Raw genomic sequence first — 20,545 nt, 5'->3', positions numbered from 1 at the left:
CACCATGTGGGGTAGCTCCTGGGGGCTGTGGGGCAGGCCAGCTGCAGCGAGGCTCTGGCTGTGACCATGAACCAGACGTTCCTCCACAGACTCCCCGGCCTCACCTCTCCCCACATCCCCCTTCCCCACACCTAGAATAGCTTTCTAAGCACATTCCCTCTTCCCACTCAGGCACAAACCTCCTAAAAAGAGCCATCTGTGTCGCGAGTCTCCCTCTGTAGCTCCCCCGACACACGTGAGTTAGGAATGTGGGTCGATGGCTGCCGTACACCCAGGCACACCACACGGGCGCTTTGAGTCACCCGCGTCTGGAGCCAGGGGACAGAGGAGTGATTTCTTCTCCCCGTGGAGCCTGGCCGTGCCCTGCACCAGGGCAAATCGTGCACGACCTCTGCAAGGTGACTGTACCTCGGACTGTCACTGTTGAGGGCGGCTACACTGGCCTCACCTAATGGCCTTATTCTTGTCACTTTGACTCTGATCAGGGTCAAGATGAACACAGCAGGACTCAGGAAATGCCGCACATAGGCTGCCTGTTGTCCCTGCTCTTGCTGGAGGTGACCAGGTCTGGTGTCAGATCTGGGCCCTCTATTGCCACCTGTGAACCTTGGAGCATTTCTCCCACTCCCTTACATTCGGTGTGAATGTCTAACCACATTTTTTTTTTTTTTTTTTTGAGCCCAGGGGCACTGAAACACCAAGCCACATCCCAGTCCTTTTCGTTTATTAATTTTGAGACAGGGTCTCACTTGGTTGCTTACAGCCTCCCTAAATTTCTGAGGCTGGCTTCAAACCTGCAATCCTCCTGCCTCAGCCTCTGGAGCTGCTGGGATTACAGGCGTAAGCCACTGTATTCAAGTGCCTGTTTTACAGCTGGAAAAACTGAGATATGGGACAGTTTGGAATGTCAGGGCCTGGGTGACAGGGATTTCTGCCTGTAATGCCCACCATCGGGCCCCAGCAGCCTGGAGCAGTGCCTAGCACACAAAGGGACTCGGGAAAGATTTCTTAAAGACACAAGTGAAACTGGACCTGGTGGCACATGCCAATGATCCCAGTGGCTCAGGAGGCTGAGTCGGGAAGGGCCGGCCTGGGCAATTTGATGGGACTCAAAGTAAAAAATAAAAAGGATCAGGGTTGTAGCTCAGGGGTACAGCAACCCTGCGTTCAATCCCCAGAAACAAAAAATAAAAAAAGAAACAAGCGAAGCTTGTGTACATCTTGGCTTGAAACTCCTACCTCAATATCCTCTTCCTATGGAGTCTCCTTCTTCAGCAGAGCCTGGCTGGACGAGCAAGGTGACCACATTCCCCGCCTTAGTTTCTACTCCTAACCCCCATTAGAGCCTCCTTTTACCTCTGAGCAGACTTAGGAGCTACATGGCCTACACCAAAATCCAGCTCTGCCACTCTGGCTGTGGGGCCTTGGGCAAATTGCTTGGCCTCTCTGGGCCTCAGCTTCCTCGCCCTTTTTTCTGGAGATAATAGCAATACCAACCCCATGGATTTGGGGGAAGGATTACTTTAGGACAATGCCCTGCATATGGAAGATACTCAAGAAATGTTAGTGATTGGTATTACTTTTATTTTTAAATTCATTTTAAATATTATAAAATAAAAACAGATATGTGAACACAGAAAATAAAGGTATAACTTAGTGAATTTTCTTTTTTGTGTAGTGAATTCTTTTTTTTTTTTTTTAATATTTATTTTTTAGTTCTCGTCGGACACAACATATTTGTTGGTATGTGGTGTTGAGGATCAAACCCGGGCCACACGCATGCCAGGCGAGCGAGCTACCGCTTGAGCCACATCCCCAGCCCCGTGAATTCTTTTTTTTAAACACTTTTAGTTGTGGATGGACACAATAACTTTGCTTTATTTATTCATATGTGGGCTGAGAATCAAACCCAGGGCCTCACATGTACTAGGCAGGTTCTCTACCACTGAGCCACAACCCCAGCCCCTGTATGGTGAATACTTATCATGCATATGCCCTTGTAATCCCCCATCTCTACAGAAGTCCCCCCCTGTCCCACACCAGTTATGGTCCCCAGATCCCTCAATGGTACCCACCATCCTGCCTCACTATGGCATCCATAGTTCAGTCTCGCCCATTTAAAAAATCAACTTTACGGTGGTAAAATATATATAAAATAAAACACCCATTTTAAGTGTTCGATTTAATGAGTTTTGACAAATAGCACTCCTGAAATTAAGAACATTTTCACGACTCCCCAGTATTTTCCTTGTGCCATTTATACTCAATCCCTCCCTCTTCCTGGCCCCAGACAACCTCTGATCTTCTTTCTGTTACGTGGATTAGATTTCCTTAAGCCAGGTGTGGTGGCTCAGGCTGTAATCCCAGCCACTGCAGAAGCTAAAGAGGAGGAGGATCCCAAGTTTGAGGCTGGTCTCAGCAATTTACCTTAGCCAGAGGTAAATTGAGACCCTATCTCAAAATTTTTTTTAATGAAAAAAATTTTTTGAAAATTTCTCCTTTCTACAATTTCATATAAATAAAGTCAAGTGGAGTACTCTTTTCCTGCTTACAGATTATTTTCCTCAGTATACTGTTTTTTAAATTTTTTTATTTGAAGATGGACCCAATGCCTTTATTTATTTATTTATATGTGGTGCTGAGACTCGAACCCAGCACCTGAACAGGCTTTTTTTTTTTAAAAATATTTGTCAGTTTTTGGTGGACACAACATCTTTATTTTATTTTTTAAAGAGAGAGAGACAGAGAGAATTTTAATATTTATTTTCTAGTTCTCGGCGGACACAACATCTTTGTTGGTATGTGGTGCTGAGGATGGAACCCGGGCCGCACGCATGCCAGGCGAGAGCGCTACCGCTTGAGCCACATCCCCAGCTCCCCCCAAATGGCAGACTTTTAAATAGACATTTGTTTTCATTCTCTTGGGTGTAGACAGGCAGGGGTGGGATTGCCAGCTGCACAGGAGGCATCAGACGGTCAAACTGTTCTCCAAAGTGGCCGAATCCTTGGATGTTCTCACCAACAATGGATGAGAGTTCAGTTACTTTGCATCTTCACTAGCATTTAAAGTTGTCATGATTTTTTTTTAAAGATCGATTTTAAAAATCACCCTAATAGGTAGTTGGTGGGATCTTTTTATAGTTTTCCCTAGTGACCAATAATGTTAATCATTTTTTCATGTGTTTAGTGGTAATTCAAATACCTTCTTTTCTGAAAGGCCTTTGTTTGTTTTTGTGCCCAGGGGGGCTTCATCACTGATTCCCATCCCCAGCCCTTTTCGCATTTTACTTTGAGACAGGGTCTCACTAATTTAGTTGCTCAGGGTCTCACTGAGTTACTGAGGCTGGCCTCAAACTTGCAATCCTCCTGCCTCAGCCTCCAGAGTCACTGGAATTACAGGTGTGTGCCACCGCACCAGGTTGAAAGGTCCTTTCAAGTCTTTCATTCATTAAAAATCTCTTCATTGGCCAGGTGTACTGGTGCATGCTTGTAATCCCAGGGACTCGGGAGGCTGAGGCAGGAGAATCACAAGTTCAAAGCCAGCCTCAGCAACTTTAGAGAAGCCCAAAGTGACTTAGCAAAACCCTTTCTCAAAATAAAAATTTTTTAAAGAGGGCTTGGGATATGGCTCAGTGTTAAGTGCCCCTGGGTTCAACTCCTGGTATCAAAAAAAAAAAGTCTTAATTGTGTTAAAATATATGCCCCATAATATTTTCTGTCCTAGCCATTTTTTAAAATTTATTTTATTTATTTTTTTGTTTTTGAGGAGGAAAAGTTTGAGTGCTCTCGGTTTCAGAGGTCTCAGTCCCCAGAAGGCCAGCTCCATTCCTCGGGGCTCAAGGTGAGGCAGGACATCCATGGTGGAGGGAAGCCGCTCACATTATGGTGATCAGAAAGCAGAGAAAGCTGTCCTAGCCATTTTTAAATGTATAGTTCATTTTTCTTGCCCTTGTTTTGGGGGGAGTAGGTACGGGTCACTCGACCACTGAGCCACATCCTCAGCCCTATTTCTGTATTTTATTTAGAGACAGGGTCTCACTGAGCTGCTAAAGTGCTTTGTCATTGTTGAGGCTGGCTTGGAACTCGTGATCCTCCTGCCTCAGCCTCCTGAGCTGCTGGGATTATAGGCGTGCGCCACCACACCCAGCTTGGTAGTGTCTTTTGAATGCCAGAAGTTGCAATATTTTATCATTTAATTTATTAATTTTTTAATGACCCATGCTTAAGAGATCTTTAAAATTTTTTAAAATTTGTTTTAATTAGCTTTATGTGATAGTAGAATGAATGCATTTATGCACTTTGATATATCATACATAGATGGGATATAATTTCTCATTTCTCTGAGTGTTCGTTTTACAGAATCATATTGGTCATGCAGTCACATATATACAAACAATAATAATGTCTGTTTCATTCTACTATCTTTCCTATCCCCACATCTCCCCCCACATCACTTCCCTCTACTTAATCTAAGATAATGCTATTCTTCCCTAGTGCCCCCTACCCCCACCCACCTTATTGTGAATAAGCATCTTCATATTATAGAAAACACTCGGTCTTTGGTTTTGTGAGATTGGCTTATGTCGCTAGCATGATATTCTCCAACTCCAACCATTTACTGGAAAATGCCATAATTTCATTCTTCTTTAAAGCTGAGTAATATTCCATTGAATACATATACCACATTTTCTTTATCCATTCATCTATTGAGGGACATCTAAGTTGGTTCCATAGTCTAGCTACTGTGATTGAGCTGCTATAAACATTGATGTGGCTGTGTCACTATGGTTTGCTGGTTTTAAATCCTTGGCTATAAACCAAGGAGTGAGATAGCTAGGTCAAATGGTGGTTCCATTCCCAGTTTTCTGAGGAGTCTCCATACTGCTTTCCACAGTGGTTGTACCAATTTGCAGTCCCACCAGCAATGTATGAGTGCCTTTTCCCCCACATCCTCACCAACATTTATTATTGCCTGTATTCTTGGTAATTGCCATTCTGACAAGAGTGAGACGAAATCTTAGAGTAGTTCTGATTTGTATTTCTCAAATTGCTAGAGATGATGAACACTTTTTTCATATATTTGTTCATCAACTGTATTTCTTCTTCTGTGAAGTGTCTGTTCAGTCCCTTAGCCCATTTATTGATTGGGTTATTTGTTTTTTGGTGTTAAGTTTTTTGAGTTCTTTATATTTCCTAGAGATTAATGATTTATCAGAGTTGCATATGGTAAAGATTTTTTTCCAATCTGTAGGCTCTTTCCTCACGTTATTGATTGTTTCCTTTGCTGAGAAGAAGCTTTTTAATTTGAATCATCCTATTTATTGATTCTTGATTTACTCTTGTGCTTTAGGAGTCTTGTTAGTCTTGTTAAGGAAGTCAGATCCTAGGCCTACATGGTGAAGATTTGGGCCTATTTTTTCTTCTAGTAGCCGCAGGGTCTCTGCTCTAGTGCCTAAGTCTTTGATCACTTTGAGTTGATTTTTGTGCAGGGTGAGAGAGAGAGAGAGAGGCTTAATTTCATTTTGCTACATACAGATTTCCAGTTTTGCCAGCACTATTTGTTGAATAGGCTATCTTTTCTCCAGTGAGTGTTTTTGGCACCTTTGTCTAGTATGAGATAACCATATTTATGTGGGTTTGTCTCTGTGTCCTATATCCTGTACCATTGGTCTATAAGTCGATTTTGGTGACAATACTATGCTGTTTTTGTTACTATAGCTCTGTAGTATAGTTTAATGTCTGGTATTGAGATGCCTCCTGCTTCACTTTTCTTTCTAAGGATCTTTAGAATTTTTCTGGTTTTGGCTGGGTATGGTGGCCTATTATCCCAGTGGCTCAGGAGGCTGATGCAGGAGGATGGAGAGTTCAAAGCCAGGCTCAGCAACTTAGCGAGTCCCTCAGCAACATAGCGAGACCCTGTCTCTAAATAAAATACAAGAAAAGGGGACTGGAGATGGGGCTCAGGAGTTATTTGCCCATGGGTTCAATTCCCAGTATTAAAAAAAAAAAAATGGAGAGAGAGAGACAGAGACAGATACCAACACACCCTAAGTGACCCATACCCACGAGTCATGCTCTTGGATAACATTATCTGTTTCAGTGTGGGCAGGACCTGTGACTTGCTCCAGCCAGTAGATCAGGGGCATGACGGGTGTCGCTCCTGTGGTCATGTCTTGCAGTCTGGGTTTCGCTGGTCACACACACATGGTGCAGTTCGATGTGTTCCTCAGTTCCCGGTATTTCTGGCACACTGGCCGCTGGCTCCAGGGGATTATCAGATTCAGGTCAGATCCCTTTGGCAGTACATCAGGCAGCAGTGTGACCTTCCCTTAGGAGGGACTGAATTTCTGGCTGTTTCTTTTCTGTGTAGCAGCTGTTGGTGCCATGTACCAGCCAATTTACCAAAGACATCAAAATGAGAATATCCCCCTGGGCACCAGGGCGCATGCCTGAAATCCCAGCAGCTCCGGAGGCTGAGGCAGGAGGATGGCGAGTTCAAAGCCAGCCTCAGCGAAAGCAAGGCCCTAAGCAACTCCGTGAGACCCTGTCTATAAATAAAATACAAAATAGGGCTGAGGGTGTGGCTCAGTGGTTGAGTGCCCCTGAGTTCAATTCCTGGTCCCACCACACCCCCCCAAAAGGTGCTATCTAATCTATTGTTTCTCTTTAATTTATTCCTTGTCACACTTCCATAAGGAGCTGCCTCGCCTCCTTCATATTTAAACACAGGCACACGCACACATATAGACATATATATTTAAAGCAGGATAAATTCTTTATCCATTTTTTAAAATTTTACCACTCTTCAAGATTAATAAACTCTTGGCAATTATCTTTTAATAGCATTATGAACCCATAGATTTAAATCTACTTGATTGATTTAAATCCATTGTGATTCTTATCCTTGTTAAGCCCCATGTTCCAGCTGGAGCCTCTTCCGCCCGGGCTTCTGGGTCTCTTTGTCATGATCCTGTTAGTCCTGGGGAGCTTTCCTGCTGGCGGGTCCCTCTAGCCGTATCCTGCACTTTTCTGATCTAGACCTGACACAAGGCATTTCTCCAGAAGCCGGATCTCTTTCCCCGGGAAATGAAATATCATTCAGGATCTAGGATCCTCGCTGTTACTAGGTTGATTACTGTTTCTAATCTCTCTCTCTCTCTCTCCCCGTAGTTGTGGATGAACAGCATGCCTTTATTTTATTTTATTTCTATTTATTTGGTACCAGGGATTGAACTCAGGGACACTCGACCACTGAGCCACATCCCAGCCCTGTTTTGAATTTTATTTAGAGACAGGGGCTCACTGAGTTGCTTAGAGCCTTGTTTTTGATGAGGCTGGCTTTGAACTTGCTGTTCTCCTGTCTCAGCCTCCAGAGCCTCTAGGAGGCAGTACTAGGAAGATCTTTGTGAGCTCATCTGATATGAGGAACTAAGGGAGGGCCAGAAAGGAGACACAATAAATTAGAAACTGCCATTCCCATTTGTTTCAGACTCTCTTCCTGTCCTTCATTTCTTTCTTTATTTCTTTTGATACTGGGGATTGAACCAGGGGTATTTACCATTGGGCTACATCTCCAGCCCTTTAGTTTTATTTTATTTTATTTTTTAAGCAGGGTCTCGCTGAGCTGCTGAAGGCCCAAGTCGCTGAGGCTGGCCTTGAACTTGGGGTCCTCCTGCCTCAGCCTCCCGGGTCCCAGGGATTACAGGCGTGCCCCACCTCACATGGCTCCATCCTTCATTTCTGTTGTCCTATTCTACTCCAAATTCTATGCCGTGCCGGGCAGTGTCTCCCGAGGGTGGAGCAGGTGGCCTTGCCATGCCTGTTTCCAGAGCCCCGTGAGCTCCCCCGACCCTCCAGACCCCTCGGCCCTTGCGCTTGGTCACCCGTTTCAGGAGTCCTGCAATTGGCTCCTGCCTTCTGGTGAATATCTGCTGCCTGTTGAGGTCCCCTGATTTCCTGTCCACCGGATGCTGCCCCGTGGCTTCCCTCTGCGTCCTCCCCGACAGATGCACGGTCTTGTGACTGTCAGTAGCTTGTCCTCATCCATCTGGATTTTCGGCCTTGCTGGCCCTTGGTCGCTGGTTGTGTTGTAAGCCTTATCTGTGGTTTTGGTGACCCTAAGGTCACTACTGAGCAGATAGAGGGGCAAGAAAACTAGGCTCCAAGTCCCCCCACCCCCGTGTGGCCACTCCCTACACAGGGACAGATCTCTCAGTAACTTGAGCTTCCTTAAAGCATAGAGGAGGCTTCCCCAGAGAGCATTGAAGCAGGAGCCACTAAGCCTCCTAAGGATCAATGAGGAAGGGTCAGGTGTCACCCCTGAGCCCTTCTGTTGTCCAGAGTGTCACAAGGTCAGCCCAGATTCTAGGAGAAACAGACGCCAGCCCCTGGTGGGGGAGTGACAGGTACAGAGAGGGAGGGGACATGGCTGGTGCCACCTCCAGAGATTCCAGCTCAGGCTGGTCCCTCTCAGGGCCCGTGCAGGTGCCATCCCCGTGCAGGCTGAGGGCTGCACGGTCACTCAGGGGTGGGTAGGGGAGACAAAAGAATCTTGGGGTTCCGCCTCGGCCCAGGTGTGCAGTGTCCACCTGGGGCTCCGGGTTGTGTGGTCCAGCACCGTGGGAAAGAATTGGCTCCCATCTCCGCTCCTCGCCCCATCTCTTCCCGTCCCTCCTGGGCCCTCGGAGGGTTGGCAGGACACGCGGCCCTGCCAGGGGTAAGTCGAGCCGGGAGCTCTGCCAGCGAGGGCCAGATGGAGCAGGAAGAAGGCCCAAACATGAATACGCTCCTGGGGGTGCCTTGCTCTGCAGGCTCCTGGCAGCCCCCTCACCTCGGCTGGAAGCCGTCATCTGCTCCCTGCAGCCTGCAGGCCCGGACAGCTGAAGGGGAAGGCAGATCAGGTGTCGGGGTCACTCCTAAAGCCATTCTTTGGTTCCCACCTGAGTGGGCTGAGCCTGGGGCCGTGACATTCTGATGGAGTCAAGGGCAGGACATTGTCTCTTGGATGCCTCCGCTTTGTTTGGGGGCTGCGGGGAGCATCAGCCAGGCTGCGGCCATATGGCAGTCCCCCTTCCCCAGCCCTAGACTGCAAACTGGAGGGCCGGCCCTGGGCCCGCTCCAGCTGTCTTCTGTGCCCGGCTTTCTCCCTTCAAGGTGAAGAGTGGATTTTCTGCCTCCAGACAGTTCCACAAGCTGTGCCTTTCGCTCTTGGGAAGGAGGAACAGAGCTCTGAGTTCTGCCTGCCGCTCTGCATCCTCTGTGAGCCCCCAGAGGCTCCGAGGATTCAAAGACGAGTGACAAAGGGGGGCTGGGGCCACAGCTCCGACGGTGGAGGGTGACAAAGAGCTGCAGGCTCCGGATGTTGGAGTTACTGTCATCTCAGGGTCCCTTCCTGCCTTACTTGATGTCATGGAATTTGTTTGAACTTGCAAACATCTTACAGCTTTGATTCTCTAAGTGTAGCTGAGCTCCCACGTGGGAGTCCCCTGAGGAGCTTTTAAAAGTGACAGGTTCCTGGGTGTCACCAGCCCTGCTGTATCACAAGCTGTGAAGAAGAGGCGCGGGAAGCTGCATATTGAAAGAGGGTTCTGGCGACTCTGAGGCCCAAGAAGGCTTCTTGTCTCAGGTGGTTCAGGAATCAGGTTCTGAAACTAAACTGCACAAAATGGCCGGCAATCAGAACCCTCTAGAAAGCAACTTGTTCCCCCCACCCCCACCCCGCCCTGGGCTTCATTGTTCTCATCTGCAAAATGGGAAAGATAACGGCATCACTCAGAGATAGGAGTGTTACAGGGATAAAAATTCAAGAATCGGGGAGCACCTCATTCATGTTCATGCGATCATTGTGAGAATCGAATGCTTGGTTGTGCTCAGAGCAGGGAAGAGACCCAGAGAGGGAGAGGCCCTGCCAAAGCTCACTCACCAGTGCCCTGCCCGATTCACGGGAGAACCAGGTCACAGGCATGACTCACCTGCGGTGTGTGCTGTCCTGGGTCTGTAGAGGGGTGGGAGCCTGAGCACACTCGCCTTTCCCCAGGATGTCTCCAACGTCTCCCTGCAGTATCCACCTCGCGGCAGACAGGGCAGAGGCTGGGGGTGGAAGGTGCACTTGGTGTCTGGGCTGGGAGCTGTCAGCTCCTATTACCAACCCCATGCTTTGATCCCCTGATCTCTCTGGCTTCTGGGGAGGGTGTCAGCAGTGATGATGGTGCTGGCACAGAAGCAGATGGACCAGGTCCCCCGCCCTGTGACTGGAAGAGCCAGGGCAACCTACTGGCCATTGAGGATAAGAGAGAACAATAATGGATAAAATGGCTGCCTACTTACCGGGAGCCAGCTCTGTCATGGTTACAGCACCATTTTACAGAAAAAAATAAAAACCCTGAGACACGAAGAGTGTAACTCATGCACCCCAAGCCATGCGGCAGATGACGTAGAAATAGCCAGAGCCATGGGTTTGGGTTCCAACGTTAGGCAGTGAGGCAACAGGGTCTATTAGAATAGTCCAAATCCAAATCCTGGCTTTGTTACTATCTGTGTGGACTTGGGAAAGTCACTTAGCTTCCCAAGTCTTAGTTTCTCACTCTGTTAGATGGAAATAGTAACCTTGAGTTGGAGTCTAGTGGTGTGTATCAGTTTCCTACTGATGCTGTAACAACAATAACATGTTCAGCAGCTTAACATCATGCATTTGTTCTCTTACAGTTCTGGAGGATGGAAGTCTGAGATAAGTTAGGGTTAAAATCAAGTTGCTAGCAGGGCTGGGTTGTGATTAAATCAGGCCTTTCCAGATAATTTAGGATAATCTCTCAAAATCCATAACTTATCACATCTGGAATTATTATTATTTTTTAATACCGGGGACTGAACTCAGGGTCACTTAACCACTGAGTCACATCTCCAGCCCCCCTTTTTAAAAATATTTTATTTAGAGGCAGGGTCTCAGCAAGTTGCTTAGGGCCCCACTAAGTTGCTGAGGCTGGCTTTGAACATGCAATCCTCTTGCCTCAGCCTCCCAGGCCACTTGGATTATAGGTGTGCACCACGGCACTCATCTAAGATCTGTTTTTATAATATAAGGTATATCACCATCTATCCTTGCCGGCGACCTAATGCTGGGTTCACAAAATCTGATTATTCCAATAACTGAAGAAAACAACAAAGAAAGCACGCAGCCACACAGAATCATCTTTTCAATAATCCGGAGACAGCTCTGTGACCTTAAGGGTGCTTGGAAAGAGAGAGCCACTGGAATCCTTTACTCTTATATAGACACACAAGGGGAGTTTCCATGGAACATTCTACCCCCCAAAGGGCAAAGGGGTAGGATTACAAAGGAACAGGCGAGTGTGGCTCAGCCCCTCTGGGTGACCTTTCAGATCCCCGTGGGGCACCAGGACTGACAGGTGGCTCCCCACAGACATACACAGCGTCTGGAGACTGAGGCCTGGACATCCCTGGAGACTCACCAATCGGCCTTCTACCCAGGAACTAGCAGAAGGCAGCGGTCATTGTTATGCTCCGGCCTCAGGTGGTGAGCGGCTGGCGTGATCAGTGTCCTGATCTGTAAAGAGGCGTGATGACAGGGCTGTCCCATGAAGGGCCTGCGTTCAGACGTGGGAATGGCCAGTCGGTATCTGCTGTGTGAGTTTGGGTGACGATGCAGGGATGACAGGGAGGTCCCTGGGCTGAGAGCGGGGAGGCCTCAGCAGGGAGGCCCGTGTCCCAGCATGAGGGACGAGAGGGAGCCAGGCAGGGCGAGGGGCCCCGCTTCTGGAGTGGGCGCAGGGCTGTGGGGTGCTGCAGGCCAAGTCTTCCCCTGAGCGTAGGATGGGGGCCTGGTAGGACATGCCGCCCTCGGCCTCTCGGGGTGTGACGTGGCTGGGGACTCAGCCCCTGCACATCTCTGGTCTGGCTCAGTTTGGCTTCAGCCTTAGATGAATCTCCAACATACTTTGTGCCCACAACAAACCCTACTGTCAACATGGGGTCATAAAGGGCATCCAGAGAGACCATTCGGCAGGTCACCTCACTGGAGTCCTGCCCTCCATCCCTCCGCCCCACTCACAGGTCCTCGGTGGACGATGTGGCCTGCATCCGTGACCCCCCATCACCCAGGAGAGGGGCTGCAGATGGGAGGCCACAGGTCCACCCAGGAAGCCCCCAGCTCTGTCCACCGGCCAGCGGCTGCCCTCCCTGAGCTCAGGTATCAGCCAGGCCCGGCAGCAGGGCTCAGGGGCTTAGGTTGGGGATGTGTTGTAATGTGACCGAGGGTGGGACAGGGACTCTGCCTGTCCTGAGCAGTTCTGCAGTCAGGCGGTGGCCTGCCTTCCTTCACTGGCATTCAGGCCTGTGGGAAGGGGCAGCCTGTGTGCAGAGGGGGCCCTCAGCCTGCCTCAGGTGGGGGCCAGGTAGGAAACAGAGGGCTGAAGGGGACAGAGGCCTGCCTGCCGCTTAGGGCCACCGCAGATTCTGCGCCTGAGGAGCCAGAGAGGAGTCATGACAACCAGGAGAGTCTCCTTTCTGCAAGAAGCACCAGAGTCCTCTTCCCAGCGAGGATCCTGAGGTTCTGGGGAAGAGCACCTGTGACCATGGGCCAGCAGAGCGGTCCCGACGGTCCCCACCGCTGTTGGCGGAGCACCCTCTGTGCCACGTTAGTCAGACTTTTCTGACATCGGCAAAGAGACCCCGTCAAGAAATTTTGATTCTTTCAAATTTTAGGTCATCTTTATGTTGTATCACTGATGCCGCGGGGACATTCACTGGCTTCCTCTAAAAAGGCGTGAGGGTGTGCATGCCTGTGATTCTAGGGACTTGGGAGGCTGAGGCAGGAGGATGGAAAGTCTGAGGCTAGCCTCAGTAACTTAGCAAGACCTTATCTGAAAATGAAAAATTAAAAAAAACAGGAGGGCTGGGGATGTGGCTCAAGCGGTAGCTCGCTCACCTGGCATGCGTGCGGCCCGGGTTCGATCCTCAGCACCACGTACAAAGAAAGATGTTGTGTCCGCTGAAAACTAAAAAATAAAAAAATTTAAAAAAAAACAGGAAATGTAAATCAGTGGGAAAGTGCCCCTGGGTTCAGGTTCCAATTTAAAAACATTTTTTTAATTGAAAAAGAATTTAAAATTTATTTTTTTTGGATAGGTAATACATTTACCCAGTTCAAATGCAAAAAAGGGAATGTGAGGGAGCATATGAGTCTCCTTGCCTTCCCTCCTCTTTCCTGTAGGCAATCCACTTTTTCCTTGGTCCTAGGGTCCTGCCCAAAATACCCTCCACACTTACAAGCAAACATGGGTATTACTGTTACATACATGTGCACACACACACACATGATAGTGACTCACAACTTTGCACTTGTTTTCCCTTAAAGCAGACACTGGTGATTGTTCCATATCAGAGCACTGAGAGCAGCTGCCTCCTTTTTATCAACTGTATAATACTCTACTGTACAGCTGTGGTGTGGTATTGTGTCCACTGAGCCACCCATGGAAGGACACTTAGGTGATTTTTGGCCTTCAGCTCTGCACACCATGCCGTGCTCCACTGTGTGGATGAAGAAATCAAGGTCTGAGAGCAAAGCCCCACCTCATGGTGGGCTGGGAGGACCAAGGTAGGATTGCAGGCTCTGACCCTAGCCCCATGGTGCACCCCATCTCATCTTGGCCCAGCCCTCCTGGCCCTGGGAAGGCAGGGCGCCTGAGAAGGGGACAGGAGGCAGGAGGGCAAGTAAGGGGCCTGCAGCCGTGAGCCCCCCGACAGCCCCTCTGTGTCATGCAGGGTCACAGCCACAGATGGAGTCCTCAGCCCGAGGTTCAGCAGAGCTGGGCTGCGGACCCAGCCTTGTCACCTGCTCCCTGGGGTCCTGGGCACGTCACCCCACCTCTCTGGGCTGGCATCGGGGAGCTTCACCCCAGCGGCCTCTCCAGCCACGATACAGGTTCTGGAGCCAGCGAGCTCCGTTCAACTCCAACTCCACCAACAGCCCCCAACTTTTTGTTTTAATCAATGCTTTTTAGATGAGTCTAATTTCCTCATTTAAAAAATGTGGGTGGGCATCAGGGCTGGGGCAGGGGCTCAGTGCCGAGCACTTGCCTAGCACGTGGGAGGCCCTGGGTTCCGTCCCCAGCACCACGTAAAAGACTCGACCACTAAGGCGTGCTGTCCCTCTACAACTACAAACATTTTTTTTTTTTTTTAATGTGGGCATCAAAGTGACATTTTGTGTGGTGACAAGACAAAACCAAGCGTGCGAAAGCCCTGGGGACACTGAAAAACCAGTGCGCACACTTCCCTTCCCCCAATTATTAATTCTGAGGATGACATTACAAACGTGAACTCAGCCCAGGGCCACAGCCCAGATAGAAAGCATGGTCACCAGCGAGCCACACTGCTCTCCTGTTCAGGACAGAGCCCTGGCCATAGGGTTCTGCTGGTATTTAAGGTACACTGCCACTAGGTGGCAATGGTGTCCCGGCCAGGGAGGCCCAGCCCTGAGAGGATACCCTAAGGACAGTCTCAAATGTCCTTTTTATGCCTCGAGAGAGGTCTCTCTAAAGGACCCTCTTACCTCCATTTCCTCATCTGTAGAATGGGTTTAAGAGTACGAATGCGATCACGTATGTCAAATCCTCCTGTGCATAGTAAGACCCTCCCCCACGCTGGTTCCTTTCCTTCTGTGGGGTTAAGAGCATGTCCCTGGGAACCAGCCTGCCCTGGCCTTGAATTCCAGCTCCACTGCTTACCAGCTGTGTGACCTTGGGCAAGTCACCTAACCTCTCTGGCTTCAGTCTCCCTGTCTGTAACAGGGGGTTAGTAATCATGCCTATCCCCATAATTTACATGCAGGAAGCTTAGAAAGTGCCTCGTCCAGGGAAAGGGCTCTGTGTCTGCAAGTCTGTATGTCCTGGGGTGAACCCTCTCTTGAATGTAGGCTAGGTCTGGGTCCTAAATCTGGGCTCCTCCTAAGATTGAGGGTTCTGTCAAGGTGGTGTTTCTCCAGGGCGTATTAAACTCCCAGACATGAGTCAGAGGCAGAGAAAGCCACAATTCCAAGGCTCCCGACACCCTGGTCTCCGGATTCAGGGCACAGCTGGCAACAGCCTGTGTCCACCAGGCAGGTGACGGAGCCTAATTTGCAAGTGCGAAGCCAGCTGGTGGGTGGATAAGGCGAGGGCAGGGGACCTGTAAGGCTGTTTTAAAGTATTTTTATCAGTCAGGTGTGTCCTGCTCCCCTCTGTGCGTGCTGCCGAAAGCCAGCTCAGAAAATAAAACCCTGCAATGGGCATCAGGGCCAATCGCTCTCCTGCTCGGCCTTGCCCAACCTCCATGCAGGTTTGTGGGGGAGGCAGAAGAATCGGGTGACGACAGCACCTGACCAGAAGTCAGGAGATCTGTTTATAGCCCCAGCTCTGTCACTGGCGTGCTGTGTGACCTTGAATGAGTCACTTTCCCTCTCTGGGCTCCCAGAGTCCTGTTCTGCCTTACCTTTCCAATTGGAGGTGGGTTATAATAGAGGAATTCCTCAAAACCTTCCCTCCTCATTGAAACCTCCATGTGGGATGGAACAAAGAGAATCCAGATCCTCCCCGCCACCCTCCATCTCTCCCAGGCCAGACATGCAGTATTAATTACCAATCCATAATTCATTCATTGATTTATTTATTTCACATGCTTGTTCGGTGCTGGTTTGTCCTTCTGTCTACATGTCCTCTGTGTCTTGTCAGCATTTGAAACTCCTCAGGAAGGCCTGGTGCAGAGTCCAAGGGAAGAGGCCCCTTCCCCAAGGGAAGTTGGAGGTCACACTGGGAAGAAGGGACCCATGAGAACCGCGGTGGGTCAGATTTTAACGGGATTGAGAAAGGAGAGGTGTTGGGAGAGAAGAGATGGGAAAGACTCTTGGAAAAGTGAAAAATGCCCTGGGAGAGGGAGAAAGCCTTGTTCTCTGGGTAGGGCCTGAACAATAAAGGAGAGAGAGGGCGACCTGGGCGCTGGGAAACTCATCTCTGATGAACATAAGCTTTGCAATCAAAAAGTGTGGAAGGAAGCTAGTTTTATTTTAGGAAGCGTGCAAGTTCTGTGTCAATTCCTAAAATAACATTTTATTTTGGATTACCCGGGGCAGGTGTGTGTGTGTGTGTGTGTGTGTGTGTGTGTGTGTGTTCCCCTCTCATTTTTTCCAGGCTTGTGGTGGACAAGGTCTGAATTCCATCCCGGGCAGACCTTGCCTGGTAACGGAGCTCGCCCAGCTCGCGCTCTTCTCCCCAGCCTCAGACTGAGCATGCTCCATCACCTCCTGTAGCCTCAGACGACAGCCCACCCTTGGCACAAAGCGTGTCCAGAAGTGCTCCAGGACCCCAGCTCCAGTCACCTGCTAAATGTCCCCTGACTTTGCCGGCATTTCCTAGTAACCTTCCCTGCCTCCTGAGTCATCGGGCTCATCAGAATCTCAGCTGTCAATCAGCACCTCTCCAAACACTGCCTCCTCCAGGAAGCCTCCCAGTTGGCCTCCCGCATGCCTGATCCTGTCCACAGCTCCTGGGCCTGCTTTGGAGCCTCCAGCCTCTCTCTCTGCTCTAGGCATTACTACCCGCCTCCTCTGAATGCCCCCCTCCTGCTCTTGCCCCTCTCCACCAAATGCCTGGCTGCCAAGGGGCACACAGTGTCCTCCACCAGCAAGTGTCTAGGTTCTGGATTCACTGCCTTCTAAAACCCACCCATCCTGGCTCATCTCACCTCCATCAAAGCCCTCGATGCGACACAGAGCGGGGCTGAAGCATGAGAAGGGGAAGGACAGATTTTCTGCTCTATCCATCCTGGATTGCACTTTAAGATCCTCTTAGGGGAAGTAGCTTCTTTCCATTAAGACAGCTCTGTCTAAAGAGGGGAATTCCACAGCACTATGTTAAACCAAAGGGGGAGAGGTTTGGGGGGTAGGCAATTAGTGTCTGTGATAATACTAGGTGCCATTTTTTTTTTTTTTTGCACACCTACTAGGCTCCAGGCCTTATACTCTTTGTCTAATTCCAATAACTCTATGTAGCAAGCATGGTTATCATCATGATGGATGCAACGAAATTAACAGCACTTAATATGCTAATCAGTTCACCTAGGTTGTCCCGAGAGGTAGGTGCCATTGCTATGCCCTTTTCCAACCAGGCAACCCAGGCACAGATCAGTTAAGCAACTTGCCACACAGTTAGGAAACAAGGAAGCTGAACTCCAGAGGAGGTAAGTGTTCAGCAAGAGACTGAGTGAATTCTGGGTCCCCTCCTCCCGTGCTCATCACTGCCTCCTCCTGGGGCCAACAGGAAATTGCAGGTTGAAGTGAGGACAAAAGTACCTGGAACTGGGACAGCTGGGACCTGGGTAGGAGTGTGTAGTGTGTGTGTGTGGGGGGGGGGGGGGACTTCATTAGCTTCAGACTACAGCCCACCCCTTGCCCAGAGGGTGTTTAGAAATTCTCCAGGATCGCAGCTCCTGCCAAATGTCCCCTGACTTTTGCCTTTCCTGGTAACCTTTCCCTAACTCCTGAATCATCTGGCTCATCGGAATCTCAGCTATCATTCAGCACCCTGTTCAAACGCTTCCTCCGGGAAGCCTCCCAGATTGCCTCGAACCCCTCCCTGTCTCTTCCCTCTCCTGCTCCACCTCTCCTTTGTGCATGCCATTTTTAAATATTCTCCTATACCTCTGAGATCTGTCTTCCCTCATAAATGTCAACCACGGAAAGGCAGAGCTCCTGGTTTGTAGTACTCTGTTGCAGCCCAGCGCTCGGTGAGCTCAGGTGAGCTCCGGGATGGACCTGTGATGAATGAATCACCTCGAAGCCCCCCTCCCCCGGTGCAGAGCTCAGACCCTGGAAGGCACTGAGGGTTCAAGACAGGAAGAGTGAAGGCCTTGGGTTACCTTTTAGGCCCCACACCGCCTGATCCCAAAGAGATGGTCCAGAGTCTGGTGTGGCGACACCAGATCCGGAAGAACCATGGCCTAAGGGACTCTGCCCCAGGGGTCCGAGGGCGGGAGTGGAGCGTGCGGGGGTGGCGTGTGTGGGGGGTCGTCACTCCACAGCCCTCCGCCACCCGAGCCCTCCAACACTCTCATCATACACCCACCACGGGAGGAGTCGCGGGGACTAGGAGGGACCGGAGACCCCCCGGACAAGGCCGGAGGAAAGGCCCGGGAGGTGGCAGGCGGCGACACCGGGGCGCAGAGCGCGGCCGCGGGGAGGGACCGGGGACCGGGCTGCAGGCCGGGGTCGCCGATGCCCGCGGCCCCTCCCGCGGCGCCCGCTAAGCCGGGCGCTGCCTCCTCAGCACCGCGGCGCGGCCACCTGCGCAGCCACCGCGCCGCCCCGGCCGCGCTGCCATTGGTTCGCTAAAAATGCCTCTCTAATCCGCGCCCGCCGGCCCCCGCCCTCGGCTCCCCGCCGCCCTCCGCTCTCCGCCGCCCGGGCTCTGACCTTCCTCCTTCCCCAGCCCCGAGAGATCCCGGAGAGACGCGGTGGCGGCGGCAGCGCCACCTCCTCCTCCTCCCCCGGGAAGTCGTCCGGGCTTGAGGCCGGGCCCCAGACGCCCCGCTTCGCCCCGCGGCGCCGCCGATGGTGCCCGGCGCTCCTGCCCCCAGGTAGGGGTCTGGCCCTGGGAGAGAGGCCAGGGGTGGCAGCGGCGGGTCTGGCTGCCGGGTGCTGGTGGCGGCGAGCGCCGAGACTGACGTGTGCCTGGGCGGGAGTCGGGGGCGCGGGGCGCGTGGAGCCGGTACCTGGAGAGAGGTGGGCGCGCTGGGGATGCTTTGCAGGCGCCGGGGTGCGCGGGTATCACCCAGGCAGTGCCAGGATGTCCCCACTCTGGACCCCTCGAGAGAGGGAGCTGGTGGCGGAGGCCTTTGCCCTGGGGAGAGCTCAGGAAATAGCTTTGTTGGGCCGCGGGGGCCTCCTGGCCCCGGGGGCTGGGGCGTAGGGGGTGGTGATGTTTTTGGTACCAGCTGGGGTGGGTGGGCTGGTGCCGGCTGGGTGCGTAGGCTATTTATGGATCAGAGTGGGCCGGGGAGAAACACAGCGCTGATGCGCCCGCGCCTGTCTGGTTTAGATTACAGGTACTTCCTTCTGTCCTTCCACCCCTTCCCCCACCGACGGGACGGGAGGGGGAAAGAGAGAGAAGGAGGTGAAGCTAAAAGGCCGGCGGATACCGCAGGAGCCTGGTCTGCTGGACTCTGCCCTCCTTCGGCCCCAGGCGGTTGGCTGCCTGTTGGAGCCGCACTCTCTCCCTTGTTTTTGCGTTTTGCGAGGCTGAGGACAGACTACCGGGGTCATCCGGACATGAGGAACGCTGTGGCAGACCCCAGAGCTTGGCCAGGTCCAGCTTCAAACCTGAGCTTTAAGCTCTGGCTGTCCTCTACTCTCTGAAACCCAGCTCTGCACCCCGTGGGCAGTGACACAGGTAGCTGCCTTTTTCTAGGTACAACCATAAATAACCCTCCTGGCCCAGGGGCCCTGGCACAGCTGGAGTGCAAACTGGACTGTCTCTCAATGATTTTGGAAGTCTCTCCCTCCTCCTGCCCTTCTTATCAAGTGTCCAAATCACCTCTCACCAGCACCCCCATCCCCAGCTTCCCTGATACCCCAGGTGAGATCCTCCCTCCTGCCCTCTGCTCTTGGAACCAGCCTGCCTGGAGGCTTGCTTATTTATGTCTTGACTGTGGTGCTCTGGACAGGAGTGCCTGCAGGCTAGGACTCTGATTCATCTCTGTCACCACCCTGCACCTGACCAGGGTTGGGCACCAAGTAAACCTTTGCAGAATGAATGAGAGATGGAATGAATGGATGGGGTCTCTGGGAAACAGTGGGTGACTGAAGGAGCAGGGTGAGCCCCCCTTGAACTTTCCTTACATTCCCCAGGACCAAAGAGCCACCCAAACCTGACAGTTTCACTTAACCCTTCCTAGTCCTGGGGCTGATGGGCAGCCATGGTTTTGGGAAAAAAAGTGTTGCAAGCCTGCTAGTTCCAGAGATTCTGATCGGGCTGTGGTGTGAGGGCCCCTACCTAGGCCTGAGCACGTGGTGGGCAGTCCTGCTCTCCTTGGGCCTCCTGGTGGCCCAGTCTTCCTGGGATGCTATGTTAAGACCAGAGTTCTTCACCTCTGTGGCAGCCCTGGAGCGAGAAATCCAGGTCAGCATCTAAGGATTGGGGAGGCTCAAGCTAGGGTATCCTCAGCTTTTGGGGTCCTCCCAGTGAGCTCTGGGCAAGTCTCATAGGCCTGCTGTGTGGAGGAGCGGGGAAAGGGATTGCCACCAAGAATTCTGCCTCACCACTGGCCTGTGCCTGTGAAGGGCATCACCATCTGCAGAGCCCTTCCTGGCCCGCGTGGCTCCTTTGACAGCCCTGCAGTCTCCCAGATGTGTCTGTGCTCCCCTCCCTGCCCCGGGCTCCCTTGGTCTCACCCTCCCTCCGTCCTCAGCTGCTCTGACCTGCTTTCAGTTCCTCCCCCAACCCTGCTTCTCGCCTGCAGGCCTTTGCACAGGCTGCACCCTCATCTCCCGAGGATTCTT

General features: G+C 51.4%; 1 protein-coding gene and 1 long non-coding RNA gene across 2 annotated transcripts in view; one reads left to right on the top strand and one right to left on the bottom strand.

Annotated features, from left to right (window-relative positions):
* Positions 1 to 1,861: 1,861 nt before the first annotated feature.
* LOC120889012 (uncharacterized) lies at positions 1,862 to 19,125 on the bottom strand. Its single transcript, XR_005732729.2, has 5 exons — positions 18,760 to 19,125; positions 12,944 to 13,013; positions 11,469 to 11,563; positions 9,972 to 10,089; positions 1,862 to 9,655 (listed from the first exon to the last, which is right to left on the bottom strand). It is a non-coding gene; the product is annotated as an uncharacterized LOC120889012 (long non-coding RNA).
* Pacsin1 (protein kinase C and casein kinase substrate in neurons 1) overlaps positions 18,416 to 20,545 on the top strand; it is a 48,455-nt gene continuing 46,325 nt past the window's right edge. The window contains exon 1 of the mRNA XM_021722010.2: positions 18,416 to 18,624. The gene's annotated coding sequence lies outside the window, so the exon portion shown is untranslated. The remainder of the gene's footprint in view (positions 18,625 to 20,545) is intronic.

Source organism: Ictidomys tridecemlineatus, chromosome 8 (assembly GCF_052094955.1).
Source record: "Ictidomys tridecemlineatus isolate mIctTri1 chromosome 8, mIctTri1.hap1, whole genome shotgun sequence".
NCBI lineage: Eukaryota > Metazoa > Chordata > Mammalia > Rodentia > Sciuridae > Ictidomys > Ictidomys tridecemlineatus.
This window is presented reverse-complemented; position numbering and strand designations above follow the sequence as displayed.